The 27,851-nt window shown below is 43.5% G+C and overlaps 1 long non-coding RNA gene and 1 pseudogene across 1 annotated transcript in view; one reads left to right on the forward strand and one right to left on the reverse strand.

Annotated features, from left to right (window-relative positions):
- LOC128097910 (uncharacterized) overlaps positions 1-27,851 on the reverse strand; it is a 119,879-nt gene that overhangs the window by 35,355 nt on the left and 56,673 nt on the right. The gene's annotated exons all lie outside the window — the stretch shown is intronic.
- Positions 27,049-27,599, forward strand: LOC128097902 (60S ribosomal protein L11-like; annotated as a pseudogene).

Genomic DNA, 27,851 nt, shown 5'->3' on the forward strand with positions numbered 1-27,851 from the left:
TTGCATTGGTTGTACTTCCATCTTATCTAGGTCATTATCCCTCATTATTCCTGGACAATATTTGATAACCATTCCTTTGTATATAGTCTTGTATTAGGTTAGAACTTTCTTATTTAGACAAAAAGGGGGAGATGTAGTGGGTAGCCATTTCAGCTTTGATCTGGAAGTTCCAAGCCCCATTGAGACTTCGGCAACTGTCACACCTACAAGGCGGGGCCAAGGGAGGCGCCTGGGGACCCGAGATCTGGATCGGCGGGCACTCTCGGTTGTGGGACCCTGGATAGTGGAGGTGGACCGAGCAGAGCTCCAGAGAACACCGCTGGACTGTGATACACCTTCCCCAGACTCCTCGACCTACCTATCCCTTAATTTGTAAGTTACGCCATTAAATAAATCTCCTTTTAACTACGTGGAGTGGCCTTAATAATTTCACCAATAGGGTGTACCACTGCTTCTGAGACTTGAGTTTACTCCTGAATCAAGTGGTGGACTTGTATAACACAAATCTCTGAGCCAACCTCCAGGGTTCCTAAAACAGCAGTTCTGGGATAAGGGTCCCCCAAACACACATTTCTAAGTTCCCACATGGATGTGCTGGGGCTGGCCAGGAGCTGTTCTTTGAGGACTATGGTTACAGACCCTGACTTTCCATGAACCTTGCCTAAAGAGCTTTTAAAACAACACCCAGGCCTTTTCAAAACGATTAAATCAGAATTTTCAGAGACATAACCATGGGCAGCAGTATACTTTTAAAGCTCCCAGATGATTCTACTACATAGCTGAAGCTGAGAACCACTATGCCAGCAGGAAACACACAGGCAACTCCTAATTCATGAGAGAATGCTTATAAGGTAGAAAAGAACACTTGATTAAAAGCTCTCTGTGGCCGGCGGAGGTGGTGCATGCTTTTAATCCCAGCACTTGGGAGGCAGAGCCAGGCGGATCTCTGTGAGTTCGAGACTAGCCTGGTCTACAGAGCAAAATCCAGGAGAGGCACCAAAACTACACAGAGAAACCCCATCTCGGGGAGCAAGGGGAGCTCTGTGTGGATCCAACTTGACATTACTGTGGCCATCTTGACTCCTAACTACCATGATTGCACCAGAATAACCTTCAGCAATTTTCCTGCAGAGTTCCCTAGCAAACCATTAGAAGTTACCCAACCCAGTCCTAGCTTCAGGAGTGTGCCTGACTAACAAATACTAGTTTAAGATAACCAGGCATACTTCAGTCGGGATAAAGTCACTTCTGTCCTAAGCCAGAGATGGGCTCCTCTTTCTCCTCAGATGGGAATCCAACTGGTCTTGCAGCTGCCCAGGAGCATGCTTCTGTAAGTACCCCCAAAAAATTGCACCCTGTAAACCTGGATCTGGCTGCTGTCTTTTGGTCCCACAGTCTATCTGTCCTCACATACTAGGACTAAATTGTTCTGAAACAGACCCAATCAAAACCCCAAGTGGGGCTTTCAGAAGCTGAACAGCATTTTAGGGTAACTCTGATTCTCAGAAAGTTCTAAGCAAAATGCTTTTACCATAGGAACAGGAAAAGAATTTACCTAAAGTTGATGCAAGGGTGTACTAGTTAGGGTTCTCTGGAGAAGCAGAACTTATAGAATGAATGTGTGTGTGTGTGTATGTGTGTGTGTGTGTGTGTGTGTTATATTCTCTATATATGTATGTATATATTCTAATCACATATCTATGATGTATGTATATATACACATGGATATATCGTGTGTGTGTGTGTGTGTGTGTGTGTGTGTGTGTGTGTGTGTGTGTGTACAGCATGCATGTGTGTACTCATGGGATTTATTAGAATGACTTACAGGCTATGGTCCAACTAATCCAACAATGGCTGACTACAAACAGAAATCCAGAAGTTGCTCAGTCCATGAGGCTGGATGTCTGAGCTGATCCTCAGTATACACTGGAATCCTGAAGAAGTCGGCTCTAATGCCAATGAAGGAACGCACTTGCCAGCAAGGTGAGAGCAAGCAGGCAAAGAGCAGAGAGTTTCCTTCTTCCATCTCCTTCTATGGCCTTCCAGGAGAAGGAGTGGCCCAGATTAAACATCTGTCTTCCTGCCTCAAGATCCAGATTGGAAGTGAATCTTCCTACTTCAAATTAAACAAAATATCCCTCAATGTGCCCTTCATTCCTGAATTTTAGTTAATTACAGATGTTACAGATATAGTCAAATTGACAACCAAGAATAGTCATTACAAAGAGTGTCTTGGGGTTTCTATTGCTGTGATAAATCCCATGACCAAATGCAACTAGGAGAAGAAAGGGTTTATTTGAGTTTACAACTCTCAGGTCACACTCCATCACTGAAGGAAGTCAGGACAGGAACCTGAGGCACAACTGAAGTAGAACCATGGAAGAGCATTGCTTACTGGCTTGCTCCCTATGGCTTGCTCAGCTGGCTTTCTTATACATTCCTGGACCACCCGCCCAGGGGTGAACTACCACGGTGGGCTTGGCCCTCCCACATCAATCATTAATAAGACAACATTCCACAGCCTTGCCTATAGGCCAATCTTATGGAGACATTTTCTCAATTAATATTCCTTCTTCTCTAACATTGACCTGTGCATCCTATGGTTTTAAGAGCAAGTTTTGGAAGTTGGGAGTTGTGATTTTCAGTTGCTGTACACTCACCCCAAACTGTAGTCTTTGGAGTCATGTGCATTGCATGTTAGAAGAACCTGGGGAATTACTAACAAATAAGGATTTCCTGTGTATTTAGTGGTTGCCTTGTCCTGAGAGAAAAGCTTTGAGATGGGATTAAGTGGTGCACTCTGACCCTACTTGGGAGGAACAATTAATCTCTAGTTAAAACTGAGCATCGTTTCCCGACTTTCACACTTGAATTATAATTTCAGGATGTTTAGATAGCCGTGTCTTATGTTTGACATGTCCCCACTCCCCCAAGATTACGGTTTATTCTTTGATGCCTTTTACACTTGGACACGATCGCTTATGCTTTAGATTTGAGTTGCTATCTTGCCAAAATAAGGGCTATTGTGTTTCAAGCTTAATTTTCCCCCTCAAATTTTGTCTTAAAGAGATATTTAAAATCCTAATTCTGAGTCAGAGCCTCTATTTTGGTGTTAAGACTTGAGATATGTTTTTCCTTCACACTGAATATAGCTGGGTACCTGAGAAGTCCAGATGATGGCCACTGGGTGGGTGAAGTTAACTAGGACCTAACTAGCACGTTCAGAGTGGGACTTTAGACCCACTACTAGCTACTGTAAAGTCCATCTGGGTTCCTGACTGTATTTGAATACTTGTCCTCAACATTAAAAACTTAGCATATATTCATTTCTACAAAGTGCATTCTGGGAGTCGAGAGCCTTTATTATTTATTTGTGTGGCATACTACCTCATACATCATGTGTCATCCTTCTCACAGATTATAAGGATTAACTAACAAATATGCATATCATTTTTTCACAGTGAAATTATAGAAACATTTGCTAAATTTAGAACCTTGATAAGTCTCGTGGGTATGGGACAGGAGCCACACACCCGGAATGGTAACGAAGGGATGTGTTGTGTCATGCCAGAGAGAAGAGGTACTTGCAAACTCCTGTGTCACCCAGGCTTCTGATTCTTTGTTGAAGAGCCAGCCCATTGTTACAGTTTTCTGAGATTCTGCAGGAGATCAGCCCATCCAGAGTCAGGCTGGTAAGATCATATCTTAGGCACGTTTTTCAACACCAATGAGGGGACTTGGGATCAACCACTATTCAGTCTGGTGCCAAGAGTGGAATTCAAATTCACAACATCTGGGCTTTATCCGCGGAGGTTAGCCAGAAAAAAGTAATCTTTCATGGCTCCATTGAGTTGTCTTCAAATTTTTTCTGCTTCAAACAGCTACATTACTTGATTAAAACAATTAAAAAAAAAATCCTCTTCCCAGACATGTCTAGGTTTGTATCAAACAGACAAAACCCAACCAGGACAGAGGAGGATGGTACAACTAAAAGGAAAATCCCTTTGATTAATTAAATGGGGTAGAGTTGGAATAAAGTATAATAAAAAAACAAAGTTTATGAGAATTGGCAGCTGCTAAGGCAAGTTCTGCCAGCTCCACCTAGAAATGGGGTCCGAGAGCATTTGTAGAAAAAGAGATGAGCACAGAAGACAATTTAGCTGGCTGAAGGCCAGCCAACTAGTCAATTAGTTGAAGTTTAACTAGTTGTCTACAGCATAATTAGCTAGTTACACTGCCTCCTGAACACCACCAGAGCTCAGTTACTACGACTGAACTCTGTTGGTTTGGTCTGTGGGGTCTAGGACAGGTTCCAGGTCCACATGCAGAGCCTTCCACCAAATATTATCTAAGATGACTGTCTCAGCTGAGTTTTCTATTATGGTAACAAAATTCCATCCCCAAAAGCAACTTGGGGAGGAAAGGTTTTTTTGTTTTGGTTTTTGGTTTTGTTGTTTGTTTTGTTTTGTTTTGTTTCAGTTTCTAGTTCCACATCACAGTCTACAATAGAAGGAAGTCAGGGCAGGAACTTGAGGCAGGAACTGAATTGAAGCAGAGGCCATGGAGGAGTGCTGCTTGCTGGATTGTTCCTTGTGACTTGCTCAGCCTGCTTTCATACAGCACTCAGGACCACCAGCCCAGGAGTGACATCATGCTCGGGGGTGACATCACTCACAGTAAGCTGGACCCTCTCATTTCAATAACCAATTAAGAAAATTCACCATAGCTTGCCCACAGGCCAGTCTGGTGGGGGCATTTTCTCAATTGAAGTTCCCTCTTCCAAAATGACTCTAGTTTGTGTCAAACCAGCATAAAACTAGACAGCACAAGTACTTTGGGTTGATTCACCATAGAAAGAATTATGCAACCTAGAAAAAAAAAAACTGAGAAATTATCTCCCCAAATGTAAACACCCACCGGACGGGAGGGGCTTGTGATCGTGATTGTTGAACTTGCAGTTTCCCTCTGTAATCTATGCATTAACAGCAATGCCTGTTGCTCTCTGCCATTCTGCTGAGGTGGGTTTGTAGAGCCCAAACTTCTCATCCTTGGTCTGCCCTGCTCCTCCAGCCCAAATGGTTGTGCCTGAGATGAGCATGTGGCACAGAAACTGCCTTGAACATTCAACACCAATAGGGATGATGGCTCTCTGCTGAGCTCGTCAGAGCTCTTCTTTTTTCTTTCTTTTTTTTTTTTTTTTTTTTTCCCCTGAGACAGGGTTTCTCGGTGTAGCTTTGGAGCCTATCCTGGAACTTGCCCTGTAGACCAGGCTGGCCTTGAACTCACAGAGATCCGCCTGCCTGCCTCTGCCTCCCGAGTGCTGGGATTAAAGGCGTGTGCCACCACTGCCCGACTGATCTCTTCTTTCTTTATTGAATTTGGAAACAGTAGCAGCAGCAGAAGGCAATTTATGTAGGACAAATGTGGACATACCCGAGAGACATGAATACAAAGAAAAGCTGGATCTTCACAACTGGGGGGTCCCAAGAGTGGACTCCTCAAACTTCTTGAACTTCCTCCATTCCTATCCTTCTCCACCTTCTAGATGCAAGAAGTCCAGATCCTCTGGGTGGATTCAAATAAAATTGTTTTCTTTTGTCCCTTTTTAATGTTGCTATTGCTGTGAAGAGACACCATGACCATGGCACCTCTTGTAAAGGAAAACATCTAATTGGGGTGGCTTGCTTACAGTTCAGAGGTTCAGTCCGTTATCATCATGGCAGGGAGCATGGCAGCGTGCAGGCAGACATGGTGCTGGAGAAGTAGCTGAAAGACCTACATCTTGCAGGCAATAAGAAGTCAACTGAGACACTGGGTGGTATCCTGAGCATAGGAAACCTCAAAGCCCACCCACACAGTGACACACTTCCACCAACCAGGCCACACCCACTCCAACAAAGCCACACCTCCTAATAGTGCCGCTTCCCATGAGACTATGGGGGCCAATTACATTCAAACTACCACAGTCCCCATCCCCATGGAGCTGTAGAAGAGCTGTCCCTTTTCTGAGGTTATCTGAGTCGCTGCTATTGTGGATTAGAAGGATGGCAGGAGTCTTTCAACATACTGTCTTCTCTCACATCTGTGCAGCTGTCCTGTCTTGCGGCCCCTCTCTTGTCTAAGGACAAGAATGTGGATCTGTTGAGATTTGAACTCAATCTGTGGTGTTGGGGCACTTGTCTTTTTTAAGTGTCTGTTGGGACTTTTTCACCCACATAAGACTGTGACGATGACGTAGAAAATCATAATAAGCATTTGAAAGAATTATATGTCACACAAAATACACTCTGGAAGCAGACTACCCAGGTTCAAAGCTCAGCCTGGTGTCTTACTTGCAGTGTGGCTTTTAGTAGGTTACTTAATACCTGTGAGTCCAAAGCTAACAACAAAACCTCCTCACCAAGGTGGGAAAGTGAAATAGCTCTGTAAAAATCTTAGCCCAGTGCCTGATACAACATAAGAATTCCATCAGAGGTGGCCATTATGACTGCTCGATTCCAGGAAAGTGTTTTTACATTTTTAAAGGTTCTCTGGAGAGAAATGGATCTGCAGTTAGTGGCTGATACAATCCCTGACAACTGGATTGTTCTTACCCACAGGGTTCTGTTGAGTTAAAATGGCGGTCACAGGAACCATCTGGAACTTCAGCATAAGCAGCAATAAATCATGGCTGGGCCTCTGCCGGGCTGTGTGAGCCCTCCATCTAGGAAGCAAGTCTGCCCCACAGCAATTAAAATACCGTTGTGGGGATAAGAAAAGCCCGCTAATTAACACGTAGCACGTGTGGTCATGAGCACTGAGCAGCCCACCTGTGAGCTTACACTTGTCTCATCCTTTCTGAGATTTGAAGCTCCTGGTGCCGCCTCCTGGGACCTGATGCAGACTCCTGGGGTTCCAGAAGGGAAAAACAAGCCCGCCAGGCTTAGACACTTTCCTTCCAACACCAGCCTCCTTCACTGAGGGAGCTCACACCGTCAGAAGTGACAGTCCCTAACAGCTCCTGGTATAGAAAGGCTGGCTGTGAAAAGGCCGTGACACAGTGGAAACAAAAGTAGGAAAGAGAGGGGTGAGAAACATCAGGAAGGTAAGAGAGAGGGCTTGCAGCAGGGTGTGAGATCGCCAAGTGGACCGCATAAAAGGAAAGAGAATTCTGGGGAAAATAACAAAGTCTCAGCAGGCTCTGGCCAGCTCCTGTGAAATGCCCTCCCCACCCCACCCCCACCCCTGCCCAGGAATACAATCAAGTCATTGTGGCCCTTTACCCTAGTAAACTTCTCAAATTTATGGGTAGTCACAGCTTTCTACATAACCCTGTATCTGATGCATCTAGTTGTAACAGGCTGAATTGTGGGCAAGTTTCTAGGAAGTCTTCCGATAATCCAAGAAGGAAACCACCCTGGAGATAGAGAGATGGTAGTTCAAGATTTAAGTCCAGATACCAGAGGTGGCACCTCCCAGATGTGGCTTTGCTTGACTTGCTCTGCTATGGAAGACACACTTTACTTCTGCTCTCTCATCTGCTAAAAATTATCCTTGACCTGTCCCCTGGTGTGAAGTCTTCTCCTTCAGGAGCATAACAGCTGAGGCTGTCCTCACAGTTGGGGTCGGAGGGATAGAGGCAGGAGGCATCTCCTCCTGGGAACACAGTCATCTGCATAAAAGCTCAAAATGAAATTGCAAAACGCACAGTGGGGCTGGAGAGACGGTTCAGCAGTTAAAAGCACTGGCCACTCTTCCAGGTTCGGTTCCCAGCACCCACGTGGTGACAACCATCTGTGAGTCCAGTCCCAGTGGGCACACCACTTACAAACGTGCAGCCACTCATACACAAAAATATGTAAAGAAGAAGAACTTGTCAAATGCACACATGACATCACTTAAAATTTCAGGCTTCCTGAACAGGAAGGTAAAAGGTTTTTATGTCTGGGCTGCTAGATAACTGAAATATCTAGCATGTGCTAGATACAGTGACATTCTCAGTATTTAAAATGAGTTGAGTTTGGATCAGTTATAAAAGGCTCCACCAGGATAACAGAGGCCACACTGGTAGAATAATCTGTAATAAGATGTCCCATATCTGCTTAATCCAATGTGTAGCAAAATATGACTAATATGATTGAGACACTGTATTTTTTACATTTTACTTAATCTTAGTTTGACTTTACATTTAAATAGACACAGAAAACTAGTGGCTGCTGTTTTTGTAAATTGTAGAATTATTGAAGACCAGGTCAAATTCAAGGTCACCTTATGAGAAGGTCTTTGTGACATTTCAGAATCAACACTTAATGCAAGAAGTCTACTGATCCTGATCTTCTCAACATACCAAGTAAATAAATCTCTACATGATATCCACACATCCTATCACAGTCTGCTGCCTGAGCTTGGATTTCAGCTAAAAGGAGGATTTGACACATATAATTATCAAAAGAAAACTACATGAGACATAGAATTCTAAAACTGAGAGAAACTTTAGAGATTATGCTGGGTACACAAAATTCAGATTGTTTGGGTGTACTGGGAGATATTCAGGGCTATTACAATGCCCAGGAGACGGAATGGTGAGGGATCTGACATGTTAAATGACCTGCCAGACACGGGGCAGTCTCCTATGTGTAGCATTCATTCTGCCTCGCTGCCATAATCCATCCACTGTTAATATTTTCTGTCTTAGCAGTTTCTTCTAAAAACTGGGAAATTTTCCCAGAAGATTAATAGATCCAGTTGCTGGTAAAACTCAGTTTTCTAGGTCATGGCAGGGGAAGCCAGAACCAGCTGGGGCAAAGTGCACTGGATTTTTCTAAGAAATTGGTGATGTTTCTACCCAGCATAGGATATTTACACTCTGAGTAAAAGTCAAAGAAAAAGGCAACCTTCTGGAAGTGTATGATGCCGATAGCCTGGCAAGTTGGCATCTAGGGAGGCTGCTCTCCACTCTCTCTTCCTTAGTGACAGAGTTGAATGCCGTGACAGTGATTGTTTGGCTCAAAGAGTCTCAAGTGTTTACTACTTGTCCCTTTCAGAAAGCTTGTTCCTGTAATCCTAGTACCCAGAGAGTCAGTGGCAGAGGGATCTCAAGTTCAAGATCAGCCTGAGCTACAATGGTGAGACTCTGTTTCAGAAAAACCAAGTGCTGTGGACTTAGCTCAGTGGTAGAGCCATTTATCCAGCATGTGTCAGACCCTGGGTAAAATCCCCAACACCACACACATACACAGTGTTTATAAACTGCACAGCTTCCGAGCTACTGGTATAAGAACCAAGTACTCCGGGGTCACCGCGGAGCTAGTACAAGAGGAGCAGAGGAAAGAGGCCCAGGGAAATAGACAACAGAGGATAAAGAGTTGGGCAATGACATATTAACAAATTAAATTGTGCCTTCCTTGACAAATTCAAAGCCCTAACTCCCCATACCTCAATAAGGCCAATAAAGAGATGATGGAGTTAAAATCAAGTTGTTTGGGCTGAGGATGTAGCTCAGTGGCAGAGTGCTGGCCTAGCACATGCAAGGCCTTGGATTTGGTCTTCAAAGACAGCAGAAAATGAGAGAAAGAAAAAATGAAGTTGTTCACATGCACCTCAATCTAATTAGACTAGTGTCATCTTAAGAAGAGACAAGGACACACCTGGAGACACCAGAGATCCCGTGTACATAGAGACAGCCATGTAAAGATACAGCAGGAAGTGGTCATCTGCAAGCCAAGGACAGACATCTCAGAGGAAAGCAGCACGGCTGACACATTGGCCTGGACTTCCGGCCTCCATACCAGTGAGAAGTACATGTCTGTTGTTTAAGACTCATAGTCTAGAGGATGGAGAGATGGCTCAGGGGTCAAGAGCACTGGCTGCTTTTCCAGAGTGCCAGAGTTCTATTCCCAGCACCCATGTCTAGTGGCTCATGACCTCTGTTCCTTCAGCTCTAGGGAATCTGACACCTGTGTACACACACACACACACACACACACACACACACAGAGAGAGAGAGAGAGAGAGAGAGAGAGAGAGAGAGAGAGAGATTTGTTATGGCCATCCTGAGAAAGTAACATAGGTTCAGAGGACACTTTGGAACGGAGAGATGAGCATGGCCAGGTCCTCAGGTCCTTAAAGTTAAGACACTTGGATTAAGGGGTGAAAATGTATCATTGGGGCTTTAAGAGTGCAGGAGATAGGGAAGAAAAATGAGGAGGAAGAGGGACCGCAAATGCCACAGTATTCCCTGGGTTCCCTGAGCAGAGAGTGAGCTGGGATTTGGCTTCTAGACTGTTCAGTCTGGTGGCAGATGACAGAGGAGAGATGGAAGATCAGCAGGGCAGGGAAGCTTAAATTTTTGAGCAGAAATGAGAACATGAACCACGGTATTCCCCAAGGGAAGCTCTCCGAGGGAAAAGAGTGAGAGGATTTTGTTGGCCAAGAGCATCCTGTTGTTGGGGATGGAGAAAGTGGTACCGCAAAGTTCCGTCTGCAATAAAACCCTATTGCCAGAAGCTTGACTATTGTCTTCGACCTGACTGCACATCCATTCCTTGCCCCCAAATTCTTGAAAATGACATTATAAAAGGCCACAAAAATTACACTGACCTTTTAAGGTGGATTAGAATACTAAATAGCATAATTGGGAAGAATTTCTGAATAGAGGGAAAAATCAGATATTTTATAAGTGAGAGAAAGAGATAAATGAAACGGATATTTAAAGCTAGTTATAACAACAAAAGATAGTCCATCCATACAAGTATTAGGCAGTGTTGAAATGATGGGTTTATGAGTTACCAGGAAAACAGAGATGGATGGCAGCATTTAAAATAAGCTTGGCTTTCATGAAGCTGGTGTAGGAATTTATTACTCTAATATAACTTTTCAACAGATGCCAGAGTTTTAAATAGTAACATTATTACTGCACAAAACAGGAGTGTCTCATCCTACATGGAAATGTTTGTTCTTGGTAAGGTGATGGTCTTGGAAACTGACAGCCTTGAATATGCAGATCTCATTTCTCCGTGAAATGGAGCCAAAAGGAAAATCAGCTTGAGGATACCCTGGCTTGTAGCAGCCTCATCCAAAGGGCTCCCACTGCCATCAAACAGCACAGTTCTTTGTTGTGTGTGCTGCAAATGCCTTGTGGGTTGTCATCAGGGTTGCGGGTTAGAGGAGAAACCCACACACACACACACTGCCAGGTTCCAGTTGGTATGACAAGAGGAAAAGTAACATAGAGAAATATATGCCAACTCTTCATGCTTTTATCCAGGCAGAGTGGAAATCACCATCCCGAGGTCTTCAGAGCCTCCCAGTCATCTTTATATTCATGTGTGTGTGTGTGTGTGTGTGTGTGTGTGTGTGTGTGTGTGTGTGTGTCTGTGTATGCATGAGGGGATATCTCATGAACTTTTGGCAAGGAACCCATCTTAAGTGATCATTTTAATGAAGAGAGAAGGCATGCAGGAATGTCTTTTTTAACCATTCATTTATAATCTCAAAGAAAGTAGTAATAGCCAAAAGAATAAAAATGTAATTGCTGACATTTATTGAACACCAACTGCATGCACGCCAGGCATTATTCTAAGCACTTCACTTGTCCCAGCTAATCTCATCACAACACACTACAGTATTATCACCACTTTATAGGTAAATAATCAGAGGCATATGGAAATTAAGGATTTTATGAAGATTATATACCATATAAGTGGCAAAGTTGAGCATTCAAAGCCAAGCAAAATGCCTCCAGGACATAACTGCTTAATCATTCTGTTTGTATAATTAATAATAATGAATACCACAGTCGACGATATGGTGTTACATAGTGATTTAAAGGAATAAACTAAATCTACAAGTATTAATGTGGCCTAATGTTGTTAATTAGATGCTGGCATCTGCAGTGGTTAATCTTGTCAACTCGATTAGACTGAGAGAGATGCCCAGGCGGTTAACAGAGTGCGAGGTTGGATGTGCTTCCTTAGAAGGCAGGTATAAGAGACAAGCAATGTAAAACAAAGGTAAATGAGAAATGGAACCCCGCCCTGAAAGCGAGAGACCCCATCAAGCAGGCTGGGGACCCAAATGAAACAAAAGCAAAGCAAAGGAGGGAGCCAGGCAGCACATGCGAGCTCCTTTCTTCTTGAATGCGTACACTTGATGTCACCATGGTCTATGGACATCAGGCTCCAGTTTCTTCGGCCCTCAGTACAGACTCACACCATCGGCTCTCCAGAGAGCGCACAGGCAGGCAGGCTTGGACTGGGGCGGCATCATTCCTCTCCCTTGTTCTGAGACATCTACCTTCTTGGGCTCAGCAGCTTATGCTCTTTGCCACTGCTGGTGGGCATCTGGGGCTATTCAGCTTCCAATAACGTAAGCCAGTCTTTTTATAAACTAAAAATAGCTCTGCTAAACGACCCAGTGGTACCACTCCTGGGTACTTAGCCAGAGGACTCCAAGTCAGCATGTTACAGAGACACTTGTACATCAGTGTTTCCTACAGCACTGTTTACAGCACCTAAGACACAGATCCAACCCAGGTATTCTTCAAGAGGGGGCCAAGGAAGAAAAGTGGTGTAGGTAGATGCACAATGGAAATTGTCACTTTGTCATTGTAAATGGCTGCAAGTGGAGATCTTCATATTATGCAAATTAAGTTCATCTTAGCAATGCAAAGGCTGCATGCTTCCTGCATTTGTGGTCCCTATATGATATATCATATCCATGGGGTTGGACAGAGGGCTCAGAGGCTAAGTGCACCGTGGGAGCCCATTTTGAGGTTTCCTAGTGGCTTTACCCAGCAGGTCTGCATAGAGAGGATGATTGGACCACAGGCCTGAGTGCAGGTGTCTGAGATGGTCTGCACTTGGCTGTGCTTTTGCTCCACCCCTTGGCATTTCTATAAATACGCTAGGGCAGAGACAGTCAGGACCCGTTGGAGTAGGTTTCAGGCCCTCTCGAGGCTATCCTTTATTTCCTATCTGTTTATCTCCACACTAAATCCTTCTATCTAATATTTCCTACTACTCTCACTCAAGAACACTCTGGGGAAATGTGGGGGTGGTGGGTGGGCCCCCCACCCCCCGCAGTGCACTTTTTGCTCTTGTAGAGAACCAGGGTTTGGTTCCTAGCCCCTCCATGGTAGCTCCCAACCATCTGTCACTCCAGCTCCAGATGACCTCTTCTCACCTCGCTGGGCACCCAATGTGCACATACAGATGTACAGGCAAAGCACTCACACATACAGATAAACTAACAAATCTAAGTTTTAGAAAACATACATGTATATATGGTCTAAAAATGGGAGTGAAATTGCCTGGAGCAGTGATTCTCAACCTTCCTACTGCTATGAGCCTTTAGTACAGTTCCTCCTATTGTGGTGACCCCCCAACCATAAAGTTATTTCATTGCTTACTTCACAACTGCAATTGGCTGCTGTTATGAATTGTAGTGTAAATATCTGAAATGCAGGGTATCTGATATGTGACTCCTTTCACAAGAGTCAGTTGACCTGCAAAGGGGTCGCGACCCACAGGTTGAGAACCACTGGCCTGGAGGACCCCCCCCCCCCGAGAACTAACAAGAGAAAGGGGGGAGGTGGAGCAAAGGGAAATATGATCAAAGCAAGTTATAGAATCATACAAGAATGTCCATGGAGCAGAGCAACAAATGCCCTTTTAGAGTAATAATATACAGTGTGTGTTCCGTTGACCTGGCTCCTCTAGAGACCCTGACTAACACAACATGCTGAAGGAAAAAAAGGCTCATTTAACGTTACAGTCCCTTAAAATATTGAAAGACAGCACAACAACCAACCACAGCAACCAGAGTTAAGTGCACATTTGACTGGAATAATATTTCAGTAGTAAGGCAATAAGGGGGGGCTATAATGATTTGGTATTTCCTTTACATCGCCAACAACACTTCAATGTTCACACATTTTCAGAAAATGTGCACATTTTTCCGGAGTTATTACGTTATCTTCATATATATATAATAATCAGGAACTAGTTTTTTTTAAACACTTCATTTCCCTAATGAACTATTTAAAATTCCAAGCACCAGCCGGGTGGTGGTGGCTCACGCCTTTAATCCCAGCACTCGGGAGGCAGAGGCAGGCGGATCTCTGTGAGTTTGAGGCCAGCCCGGTCTCCAAAGTGAGTTCCAGGAAAGACGCAAAACTACACAGAGAAACCCTGTCTCGAAAAACAAAAAAACAACAACAAAAAAAAAAATTCCAAGCACCAAATGTATTTGGTGACATATGTAATTTACCTTATTGACCATAAGGTTCTGATTCCCTTAGATCAAAGTGAAGACCAGTTACTGCTGTGACCCCGCAGTAACACCTCCACTTTCTTCTCAAAGTCACCCTGCCTATGCTCTGTTCCACTCCCAACATGGTGACCCCTAGACTATCTCGCACAGAATCTGCCTTCAGTTAAGAGGACCAGTGACTTTTACAAACTATCCAGGCTGCCTGGTAAGTCCCAGAGTGAGTGTCTGATCCATGCTGCCCATTTGTCCCTCATCAGGAATTGGATATCTGAAAACAAAGCGAGTCCATCTCTTCATGGGACTAAAACTATAAATAAAAAATCCAGGTAGATCCTATTAAGGACCACATTTTCTTCTCATGAGAGAATAGCAATCCAGGTGAAATAAGAAGCTAGAAATGAGGCAGAAAAATAAAGGCTGTCTCAGTTGGGTTTCTATTGCTGTGATAAAGCGTCATGACTAAAAGCAAGTTGGGGAGGAAAGGATGCATTTTGTCTTACACTTCCAGGTAATAGTCTGCCACTGAAGGAGGATGGGGCAGGAACCTGGAGGCAGGAACTGAAGCAGAAGACATGGAGGAGCCCTGCTTGCTGGCTTGCTCAGTTCTTTTCTTATACAACTTAAGTGTCAGGGATGGCACTGTCCCTGATGGGCCAGGCCCCCACACGTCTATCATTACTCATTAAAAGGCCCTGCAGGCTTACCCCCTGGCCCGTTGGTGTGGGAAATTTCTCAGTTGAGGTTCCATTTTTCCAAATGACTCTGGCTTGAGTCTAGTCGACCAAATAAATTAACCAGGACAGAGGCAAATGGTCAAAAGACCTACAAGACTTGGGCCCCCTCCCCCACCTCCCCCTCTCTGTCCTTGGGTCTGTGAGAGACCATAGCATCTCTGCTTCATTCACTGTACTTGGCTTTCTACTGCTGTAACCGAAGTCATTGTAATTACTACTAAGATTCTCTACGCGCTGCTGTGCTACTGAAAGATTTCAAAAGGGAACATATGCACAGTCATGGATCTGGTGAGTCATCAAGGAAAACGGAATGATCTAAATGGAACAGAAGGCAAGAGGGATCCCATGATGGATCATCACCCACACAGTGCAACCTCAAGGAAAAGGGGTGATTCCAGGTTTTCTCTCCGCAAGGAAAAAAAAAAGCATAAGGAAACAAGAACCAGGCTGAAGAGAGAGATGCCTCAGTGGGTAAAAGCATTGGCTGTGCAAGCATGAGGACCCAAATTTGGATCCCACAGCTAAGTAGGAAGCTCGGTGTGGATAAATGCATGCCAATAACCCTAGTGCTGTGGCGGGTAGAGATAGAACGATCCATGAGAGACTGTCTCAGAGAAATACGGAGGAGAACAACAGAGCAGGACCCTTGATCTCTTTCTCTGACCTCTCGGAGCACACACAGGCATGCATACCTGCACACACATGAACATACACCAAATATACACGACAGAGAGAGGCAGAGACAGGCAGGGGAGGAACCCATGTGGCACCAAGATATTACTCAAAAACTAGCACTAGTAGAGAAGCAACCATTTGGAACAAAGTATCAAGTGAGTACAACACAATTTGAACATCCCTAGTGAATGGAAAATTTTGAAGGAGCCCTCTCCTCTGATGCTTCTTGTAGCCTGTCCATACAACTGAGATTACAATGAGATTTCATCTTTGGGGCAGGTAACTTCCTCCTCAAGAACTGTTTGTGAAAATGGTCACCAGGGTTCCCCCTCCACAATTGTGAATCTCCAGAGTCTGTAAGGGCCAAGCTTTACCTCTGAAGTTCTTCTAGCCCTCTTCCCTCTTTCTACATGTATGGGGGTACACAGGTGTGCATGTGCAGAGGTCAAAGGTTGATCTTTTATACTGGGGCCGGATCTCATTGGTTCAGGAGCTCACTGAATCAGCTAGTCTAGATCTCCAGAACGCTCCAGGATCCCCTGTCTCTACCTCTCTTGAAGTGAGGTTATAGGTGGGCCACCACAGCCACATGGCATTTTCTGGGTTCTGGGAATCCAAACTCTGGTCCTCACACAGCATAGCATGCACCTAACCAGCAAGTCACGTCCCAGCCCCAACTTCTCCCTTCAAGTTCCTAAAATTATACACTCACAGAAGCCATGCTGACAGTGTATGGAACGGCTAATTAGACAAGGCTCTAGTTCTGAACAAAAAGAAGTTATATTACATCATTATCGACTTAACCAGTCAGTCCTTAATTCTTTATATTGATGGGAATAAAGTATAAGTTATCTCAAGCAGCAATAATTCCAACTTTTCCATTTGAACCAGATTATCAGCTTTGTAACAGTTCTAACATCCTTCCCCAAATATTCTGCCATAGGTATCGAGTCGGAAAGAACTTGAACTAAGAATAGAAAGGGAACGTTGGGTTTGAACCAGCAGTCACTGTGAGAGGGTGTATGGTACCATCAGATACAAATGATGTTTGGCTCATCCACTCTCTTTTTCTGTAGACAGTCAAAAAATTACTGCGGCCATTTTTCTCACACCTTCGTGTGCTCCGGCAGAGCTATTCACACACCTACAACAAACCCAGGAATGTTCGCTCGCCTCTTTCTTTGACTCTGTTGCTACAGTGTAACAAGAGAAGCAAGACTCAAGAAAAAATGCCAGCCCCTATTTTGTGAAGAATTCTGCACTAGCCTTGCTTCTACACCAAAGGAGAATGTAAGGCAAAAACATTTCTTTGCATTTTGGGAGACTACAGTTCCTCTGCTTGACCTACCAGGATACTCCAAGGAGCCTCAGGAGCTGCATCTTACAAGTGTCTGCCCTAGAGATAAACTAGGGTAGTGGTATCCACATTCTTCCCTCTCCCGTTGATCAAGGGTGGCTCACATCAGAAAAGAAGTTCCAGAAATTGAATATTTTAAATCTGGAGCTGAACCCCAGGCTATGATATCAGAAAAATCATATGGCAGGAAGCTTGGGGTGCATGGCTATAGCAAGAGCCCATAGCAAGACTCACTCTAACTCAACCTGCTTGAGGCAGATTAAAGTCTACAGGAACTGGCAATCACAAAGGTAGCTTGAGGAAGAAGTAATCCTGAATAACCTTTGCGGGAATGCACAAAAGCTGGCCAATGTGAATAAAGGGATTTCTTTCAGTAAAGTTTCTGGGAATGCAGCTTTTATTAAAAGTCTTACGTCTGCTCACAAGCATGTTCCCAATGTCCCTGTGTTAGCTAAAGAGGGGTGCAGCATTTCCTTGACTGCCCCTGCAGCAGCTCTCATCTAGCATGCTCTTCTAGCATCTGAAAGTAAGGAAGGCAGATGGCATTTTCCTAAACTGTATTTGATTGTTTGGTGGGGAGTTCAAAGACAGAATACCTTGAGTTCAAGAAATATGAGATCACAAACGGCTAAAAATACTCAACATCAAACCAAAAAAAAGAATTAAGATGCTCTTGAGTAATGACTATTTTTATAAAGGGCAGCTAAGAGCCTCCATGCCAAACTGTCTTCAAGACTTAAAAGCAACAAAACTCCCTGAAGACTGGCTTTAAATGATCTGTGGACATCATATTGCCTGGAGAGATGGCCCAATGGTTAAAAGCACTGACTGCTCTTTCAGAGGACCCATGCTTGGTTCCCAGAACCCTCAGGGCGACTCACAGTAATCTGTAACTCCAGTTCCAGGGGATCTAATACCCTCTCTAATCTCTGTGAGTACTGCATGCACATGGTTAGCAGATTTATATGCAGGCAAAACACACCCATACACATAAAATAAAAAATAAATAAATTTTTTCTTTGGCTAAAGAAAATATTTAGCATTTGTTCATTTGAAAGGAAGCTCTATAGTAGTTGTCTTAGTTAGGGTTTCTATTATTGTGAAGAAACACCATGACTACTGAAACTCTTGGAAAGCATTAAATGGGGTGGCTTTCAATTTCACATGTTTAGTCCATTATTATTACAGTGGCATGCAGGCAGACATGGTGCTGGAGAAGGAGCTAAAAGTCCTACATCTTGATCCACAGGTGATAGGAAGTGAACTGTCTCACTGGGTGTAGTTTGAGCATAGAAGACCTCAAAGACCATCCCCACAGTGACACACTTCCTCCTACAAGGCCACACCTACTCCCATAAAGCCATACCTCCTAATAGTGCCACTCCCTATTAGCTTATGGGGGCCAATCACATTCAAACTATCACAGCAGTGCTGGAAAAAAATCATGACAAATGCTGGTAAGGATGTGGGGGAAAGGAAATTCTTATATATTGTTGGTGGGAGTATAAATTTGTATAGTCACCATGGGTGTGTGTGTGTGTGTGTGTGTGTGTGTGTGTGTGTGTGTGTGTGTGTGTGGTTTTTATTATTATTATTATTATTCTATCAGCTCTGGTCCTCTAGAGAACTCTAACTAAAACATCCACTTTTCCTTGACCACAAAATACTTCCCACTCTTTACCAAGTCAGCCTGGACCCCACAGTCTTCTCATAGAGCCTTCCATTCCCTTGGATGCCTGCATTAGCAGAGTCAAATCTCAACATTTGTAGAACTTGATGCTCCAGTATTCTAAGGACCCAATATTTCAAGACTGATTAAAATAAAGTCAGTAGATCAACCTGTGTGATACTTTGAAAACTAAAAGCATCTGGTTCATGTAAACTCCATGGAAAGTTGATATCAACAGGAAATTTTTGCCAGTTATATGTCTGATAGAGGATTAATAACTAAAAGAAAGAAAGAACCAAAAAAACTAAACATCAAAAAAATAAACATTCAAATTAAAAAATGAGCCATGCTAATGACTAATAAATATTTAAATGTGTTCAACATCATACCAAGTATGATGGCACATGCCTTTAATCCCAGCATTTGGAAAGCAAAGGCAGATAAATAAATGTCTGTGAGTTCAATATCAGCCTAGTCTACATAGCTATCTCTAGGCCAGCCAGGGATACACAGTGAGATCCTGTCTCAATAAAATAAAATAAAAGTGTTTAAGATCTTTAGCCATCATGAAAACACAAACTAAAATGATTTTACTATCCTGTCTCATGCCAAAAAGTCATGACAAATGCTAAGTATGTGAGGAAAGGAAAACCCTTCTACATTGTTGCTGGGAGTATAAACTGTTACAGTCACTATTTAAATCAGTATGGTTTCTCAAAAAGTTAAAAACTGGATCTGCCCTATGATGCAACCATTCCTTGGAAAAGGACTGTAATAGAGAGACTTACATATCTGTATTTATTTCTACTCTATTCACAAGAACTAGGAAGTAGAACCAACTTAGATGTTCCAAATGAGAGGATAATGAAAATATGGTACACTTACACAATAGTATTCTATTCAGGACTTAAAAGTCAATTTGCAAATAATAATAATAATAATGATGCATGCTGTGGGATGGTCTGTATGTCAAGTGTGTTGCTGATTGGTCAATAAATAAATCACTGATTGGCCAGTGGCCAGGCAGGAAGTGTAGGTGGGACAAGGAGGAGAATAAAGCTGGGAAGTGGAAGGCTGAGTCAGAGAGACACTGCCAGCCGCCCTGATGACAAACAGCATGTGAAGATGCCGGTAAGCCACGAACCACGTGGCAAGGTATAGATTAATGGAAATGGATTAATTTAAGCTGTAAGAACAGTTAGCAAGAAGCCTGCCACGGCCATACAGTTTGTAAGCAATATAAGTATCTGTGTTTACTTGGTTGGGTCTGAGCAGCTGTGGGACTGGCAGGTGAGAGAGATTTGTCCTGACTGTGGGCCAGGCAGGAAAACTCTAGCTACAAATGCAACTAGAAAATATACTGATGAGGTAACCTGGGCCTAGAAAATAAAAGTGCCTTAGATCCTCACCCACGTGCAAATCTTAGACTCACATCTTCAGATAGCTGTGTTTAAGTTGAAGTGAGTATCAGAAGAAGCCACATGTCAAGAGAGGCATCATGAGAGTTGGGAGGCAGGGAAGAGATCTAAGGAGGGGTATGTACAGACAGTAAAGCACATGAAATGGGAAAGTAGGGAGGAATACTAGGGAAAGAAAGGCTGACAGAGGACAAGGTCAGAGAAGAAAAGCAAGGTGGTATTGAGGGGACTGGTAACCATAAAAAAGGCATATAGAACCCTGCTGCTTTAAAAGCTAACAAACTGCATTTTTGAATGAATGTCCTCATACCTGTTTCACCTTACAATGTGGTTGGCACTTCTGTCCCTGAAATGTGGCACCAATATCCCTATCACTGATCTTGGACAAGCTTAAGAATGCCCCTATCATTATAGTATGTCAGAAGTGATACTGTGTGACTTCTGATTTAGATCACAACAGAGGATGCAGCATTTACCTGGCTCTCTGTTTAAATACAGTCACTCTTGAATATCAACTACTCTATTATAAGTCAGACCCCACTCCTGGTACTAATTTTGGTATTAGTGTTTCAAGGCAACTTGGGAAAGGAAGGATTTCTTTTATCTTATAACTCTCAAGTCACACTCCATCACTGAGGGAAATAAGAACAGGAAAGTTGAGGTAGGAACTGAAGCAGAAGCCACAGAAGTCCCTAGCCGGTGTCAAGTTGACATAACACATAACATTCAGCACAAGAGGTTATTTGACATGTAGAAACTCAATTGTCTAATAGTCTACAGTTCCAATATTCCAAGGCTGATTAAAATAAAGCCAATCAATGAAATTCAACCTCAGCATGATACTTTTAAAACTGCAAAGCTCTGGTCTGTGAAAACCCCATTAAATTTTGGGATCAATATTAATACTTTATGAGCCAGGAGCTTTTTGGAGAAAAAGAATCCTTCTTTCTATTTTGTGTCACCTTACTTGGGAGGCCTGACAGGGAGCCTTGTACTTTCTCTGAGGGGCGGGTACACAGGCAAAGCCAACAATACAGACACATGCAAAGGCCCTATGGAGAGAAACTGTACTGGTGTCTGCTGGGTGTGTAGGTGAGCTAGCTAGCAAGTGAGCCTCCAGAAGATTCCAGCTGTCAGACTTCCTGTCTCCTCTCCTGATGTCGGTGACACTATGGAGTGAGATCAGCCACCCCTGCTGTGTCTAATCCAAATTCATTATCAACAGGATTTGTCTGTTTTATTTCACTCAAGTTTAGAGTTGTTTATACACCCGCAATGACTGGGGGGGGGGGGGAAGCATTTGCAGGTACATTATCTTCAGTTTCATCTTTCTGTTATTCACAGAGTGACTTTTTCAAACAAGCCAGAGATCATATGATTGGATCTAGGTCAGTGGGGGGATGATTTCTGTCTACACACAATTCAACAACAAATGTTATTTCTCTGGCTGGAAGATGAAGGTGGTTCCCAAGGTCATGGATTAAAGCATAGTAGTTGGCATGCCTCTTATCTTTTCCTTCTCACATGAGGACAGAATTCTTTTGAAGGTTCCTCTCACTGATAAGATCCAAGAGCCTACAAATGAAGTCTTTGTTTTTATGTCCCCCTCCATGCCTTCCCTCAACTCCTAAAGAGTTGAAAGGAATAGAGACCAGTTGTAACTTCGGTGCCTGATGATCTATGAGGCCTCCAGAGCAAGTGGTATGCACTGCTGGTTTTCATCCTAGAGATAAGATAAGAAACTCCTTAGCAAGATGTGTGTAGGTGAAGAACAGGCTGGAAAGGGCACGAAATATTCACCCGTAAGAACAGAACAAAGGCTTTCCAACAACCTTCCAGTAAGCAACAGCAATTTGTACCTTAAGCCATATTTCATCAGCTGTGAAGGTCTCCTTGCTCTTCTTCTCTGCCGACACGTCTCTGCCATCCTTGAAGCATGCTCCTTTAGTCTCTGCTTTTAATAGCCCCTCATCTCTGAAAACTCTTGTCCCTAAACCTCACATATCTGTCCATCTATCCAGCATCTCTACTCATCTCAACCCACTTCATCCAAAACATTGACTCCTGGTGTTCTTTCCCTAGCCTGCCCTCTCTGCCACCTCTATCTTAGTCAATGGGGATCCTGTTCGACTGGTTCAAGAGAAAACCACTGACACAAACAACAGCGCATCTGTCAGCAAGTCTTGTGGGTCATATGCAAAATCCAGCCACTTCTCATGACCCCCACCATGACTGGGCTCACCTAGACTGAGCCTCTTGCCTAGATTATTGTGTCAGCCTACAAACTGGTCTCCATGCTTCCATGAGGCCTTTTCAGAAGCCAGAATGAGCCCTTAGAATAACAAGTCCAATCATATACTTTCTCCACTCAGAATCCTCCAGAAGCTTTGGACGTCATTCACAATAAAATCCAAACCCCTTAGGTTGGTACAGAATTCATGATTGGTTCACTATGGCTCCTATCTATCCCTCTCTTCTGGCTCAGCCTGCTCCAAGCTCACTGGCTTCCCAACTGTTCCTGGAAAATACCCAAGCGCCCTACTGCCCCACTGCTTCTGAACTCCTGCTCGCTCTGGCTAGAGCCTTTCTGTCCCAGCTTGTCCCAGGTCTGTGTAGTTCATTCCTCTCCTCCTTCATTTATGAGTTCTATAAGTTGAGAAAGACAAATACCATGTTCTAGAAACCTATGTTTCTCTTCTCTGTTTTATTTTTCTCCAAAGTACTTGCTGACCAGAATATTAAATAAGTAAATGAACTTGCTGTCCATCTTCCTGAGTCAGAATGTGCGTTCCATCAGGGTAGAGATGAGATGTGTCCCCTGTCTCCTCTCTCTCTCTCTCTCTCTCTCTCTCTCTCTCTCTCTCTCTCTCTCTCTCTCCCATTTTACATACTGCTGACTTTCCAGTGCCCAGAATACTTTCTGCCTTATGGGAGTCCCATAAGTGGCTAGAACAGCACAGCCTGTTCACAAATGAATCAATAAAGAAAGGACTCAGGCTGCAGCCGAGCACCACCTGGACAGGAGACAGAAGGCATATGGCCCGCTTCAGTGAAGGCACACATCTGTTCAACTTAGGTCTCAAGTTGCTCTGAAAACTCTCCTGGGTGCAGAGCAGTCACAAGACTAGAGGGTCCCAGACTCCCCCTTGTCTGGGGACATAGTATTACCCCACTAGAAGTGAACTCTTTAGTGCCATGGGTCTGATCTTTAAAAGTCCACATTATGTTTCTGTTTCCTGAACTGTAAAAGATAATGGAAGCTATTTTTCATAGGAGATGCAGTAAAATTTCAGTGGGTGCGCTCTCTCTCTCTCTCTCTCTCTCTCTCTCTCTCTCTCTCTCTCTCTCACACACACACACACACACACACACACATGACTGTATAAGAGAATAATTTTGACTCAGCCTACTTAGCAACTGGCATCCATATACACTGATTATAATGAATAGATGTGTTAACATATGGCCACACAATTGGCCCAAATGACTTGTTAGTTCCTGCTGTAAAACACACTCATGTAAAAGAAGGAGGAATGGACAATATTCTAGCACTCCGCAAATGATGGTTATTTTACATTATCCTAGCAAAAATGTTGCAAGGTGATCTTGCAACAGTCTTTTTAAAGTGGTAATTGAAGCTCAGAGAGTGTAACTAACCTGTCAAAACCCATGTGGTCACGCAGTCAGAAATTATGAAGCTATTTCCAAAAGACCAAATCATTCTCTTTAGATTTTTTTAAATTAGCCTCTATACCAATATTTTTTCCAATGTTTTAATGTTTAATTAAAATTCATAGGAAATGAGGAATGCCTGATACAAAAGGATATATGCTGTTTGACTGCATTGCTATAAAATCCAAGACAAGCTGTAGTGATCTGTCCTCATGTGTGGAGGAATAAGGGCGGGCTGAGGAAGGCTGGCGTGAACCTCCTAAGGAGACACAAATCTCCTATTGCTTGATAGTGGGTTATACGATATATGTGTTTGTCAAAACTCATCAAAGCATATACTAAAAATATGTGCATTTCACCGTACATAAATTACATTTCCATTTTTAAAGTTTAAAGCCATAGAGGAGAAAAATGAATTAGTCTTGAATCTCAAGTGAAAAATCTTAGCACTGTTTTGGGAGCTTTTCTTAACCCTTAGAGAGAGCCAAGGGCCAAACTCTTCTTTTCTGGGAAGAAGCTGAAAGATGCCATGTTAGGTGACTTTTGGTCAACACAGTCATGTGATGAGCCATCCCACCTCAGCCATCACTGAAAAGGACTATCATGATGAGGTGAAGCTGGGAGACAGTATTTGGACTCATTATTCTCTTGATTTTAACCTCTGGATGGTGTGGGGAAGGAGACAGTGTCAATGATAGTCATGGCAGACTGTGTTCCCAAAGGGGATTTAGTAAAAAATCACAAGGGCTGATCCTAATCTGTGAAGCAGCCCAGGATAACAAATAAAGATGACAGCTTTTTTCACATGCCACAATATATTTTATTTCTGTTTATTCCTGTTTCCTGCTATTTAGCACTTTTTAAAATGAATCTCATCTTTCCATATTCCTATGAGGCAAACACATAGCTTCCAGTTGAAATGGAGAACAAACTTTCATTGGCTAGCCACCATAATCTATGTTAAGTCATTTCAAATGAACCTCACTCAAAATCTTGTGCAAGCTTTAGCCGCACCGAACTATGTGGCCTATTTTTGGTGCACACAAGCTCTGATTTAAGGTAGGAAAAGAGGTAGGAGCAAAAAATGTCACAGAACTGCCGGGCGGTGGTGGCGCACGCCTTTAATCCCAGCACTCGGGAGGCAGAGCCAGGCGGATCTCTGTGAGTTCGAGGCCAGCCTGGTCTCCAAAGCGAGTTCCAGGAAAGGCGCAAAGCTACACAGAGAAACCCTGTCTCGAAAAACCAAAAAAAAAAAAAAAAAAAAAAAAAAAAAAAAAAAAAATGTCACAGAACAGTTAGGAGTCTTACAGTGCATCATTTCCCAATTGTCCCTTTCTCGAATGATTGAGTTCTCTACCTCTTCCATATTGAGGCAATCTAAATTCACACAACCACGCAAAGGCATACAAAAATAACTCATATGGATCAGGGAACGATACTAGCCACCATAAAGAAACAATAGAAATAAATAACAGACTCTTGCTTACCATGCCAGCCTCCAACTATAACAGATAAATAGTCCCTTGATGTTTTCTTCAGATGGCACATTAAACAAAAGGCCTTAAGGAAAAAAGCATTTATTTGGTTGAGAGAAATATCTAAGTTGTATGATGTGAATGACAACCTCTTAATCTGTGGACTGCAATGACCAAATTGGGGGTCACATAGCTGAACTTGGGAGTTGCCACATAGTTGGTACACAATGACCAAAGAGTTGATTCAAAATCTAATAGGCAACCAATCTGTACCACTCAGAACCATGTTACACCTAGGTGGCTCTGCAGCCTTAGTCCTAAACATACAACAAACATGCAATACCAACAATGCCTGAAACACCTTGGCTCAGACACAACTCTACTGTAGAGTTTCACTATACATACAATAGGGCAGCCACTAGCCATATAAGCTGGCAGAGCACTTGAAATGTGGCTAACATGACTGAAGAACTAAATTTTGAATTTCATTTCATTTTAATTCATTTTCATATAATTTAGTTTCAGGTTGACTAGCTTCATGTGATTGATGGCTATTGCATTGGATAGTATGGCACAAGAATGTTAGCAGAGAAATTAACAGCTGACACTAACCTTATGTTCAGAGGAAACTTAGGGTCTCCATCATTTCCCTCATGGACTTTGGAACATCTATGTGGCTTGACATGGCTATTTGTTGGAGACACCTGCTATTCCCAGGGGAGAGACTTCAGCCATGTCTGATGAGCACTTCCCCCACAGTCATGAAATGGGTTGTGACATGTGGAAACATTCTCTTTCCTCCTCTTGACCCGAGACTCCAGAGCATGCCCTTCCACATAGTTGATACAGCCTTTTGCCTGTCTTCAATTCTAAACCACAGAAATAACAAGGTCTCCCGGTGGGATTCTTGAGAAGAAATGAAAATAGGTGTGACAGCCTGCCTCACTTTGGCAAGAGTGCATTGATCTCCCTAGCAGCTTCCTCTTGTGTGGTCCATCTCTCCACATGCTGCAACAACAGAGCACCACAGCCCTCCTAGGCTCTGCCTTCCCAGTCTCTCCTGAATGAAAGGAGTCCTGGGCGGGATCCACCTTTGCAACCCACGTGTGAAAGTCCCTGCAAGTGAGCAGAGCACTAAGCTTTGATTAAGAACAAGGTCACAGAATCAGCTAGAGAAGGAATCAGATGCCGTTCAATTGACTAGTCATCCTGCCTGGAGCAGTTATAATAACAAATGAGTAATATCCTGAGGCACCTTGGTAGAAAATTATGCTGTAGCCATTTAGTAATGTCTTCATAAGTTCCTAGATAAAGATCTGAGTGAGCAGCTTCTGGGCAGCATCCACGCCTTCCCTACAGGCTGTGACGCAAGCAAAGATGCACAAAGGAGTGGAACACTGCGAACACACTGGCTACTAAACAGCCTAAGGAAGCGCTGTGGGTGCAGTAGCAATGGAGAGAGAATGGAGATGAGTTATAACTGGAAATGCTGTGGATGGCAGCTCAGAAAGGATGAGGGAAAAGTAAATAAGGAGAGAGAAGGCGTGACCAAGATAAATGACACAGCGATGGGACCCTGAGATGGCTCTGGCTGCCAAGTCTGAGGACCTGAGTTCTATCCCTAAGACCCACGAGATGGAAAGAGAGAACTAACTCCCACAAGTTGTCCTCTGACCTAGACAGACAGATGGACAGACAGACAGAGACACATACACACAAATAGGTAAATAAAGGTAGTCTTTACAATTAAAATAAAAAGACGCCATCATGTCACCTCCCATTCTAGGAAGGGGTTCAGCAAGATCAAGGTGAAAAGGAAAACCTCATGCAGGAACTTCCCATCCGCAAGTTCTGCCTCAATATCTGTGTTGGGGAGAGCGGAGACAGACTGACCCGGGCAGCCAAGGTGTTGGAGCAGCTCACAGGCCAGACACCTGTATTTTCCAAAGCTAGATACACCGTCAGGTCCTTTGGCATCCGGAGAAATGAGAAGATTGCTGTTCACTGCACTGTCCGGGGAGCCAAGAGAAGAGATTCTGGAGAAAAGCCTGAAGGTGCGGAAGTATGAGTTACAGAAAAATAACTTCTCAGATACCAGAAACTTTGGCTTTGGGATTCAAGAACACATTGATCTGGGCATCACCCAAGCATTGGGATCTACGCCCTGGACTTCTATGTGTGCTGGGTAGGCCAGGTTTCAGCACCACAGACAAGAAGCGCAGGACATTGGGGCCAAACACAGTCAGCAAAGAGGAAGCCATGCGCTGGTTCCAGCAGAAGTGTAATGGGATCATCCTTCTTGGCAAATAAATTTTATCCAAAAGGCCAATAAAATTTTCTCAGAAATGCAAAAAAGGAAATAATAATAAAATAAGAAAGACTCGGTAAGGAGCTACAGGGCATAAGGAGAGGCTGCATGACAGCCAGAAAGAGGATCTAATAGTTACTTACCTCACAGCTGTGACCAAGTCCCCAACAAGAAGCAACTTAAGGGAAGAAATGTTTGTTTTGTGGCTCGTAATTCAAGGGCTCATTTCATCATAGTGGGGAGGACACAGTGTCAGGACTTAAAGCAGCTGGTGGCATCATGACAGTCAAGAG

The sequence above is a fragment of the Peromyscus californicus genome, unplaced genomic scaffold (genome assembly GCF_007827085.1).
Source record: "Peromyscus californicus insignis strain IS unplaced genomic scaffold, ASM782708v3 Scaffold_11__1_contigs__length_118956290, whole genome shotgun sequence".
Lineage (NCBI taxonomy): Eukaryota > Metazoa > Chordata > Mammalia > Rodentia > Cricetidae > Peromyscus > Peromyscus californicus.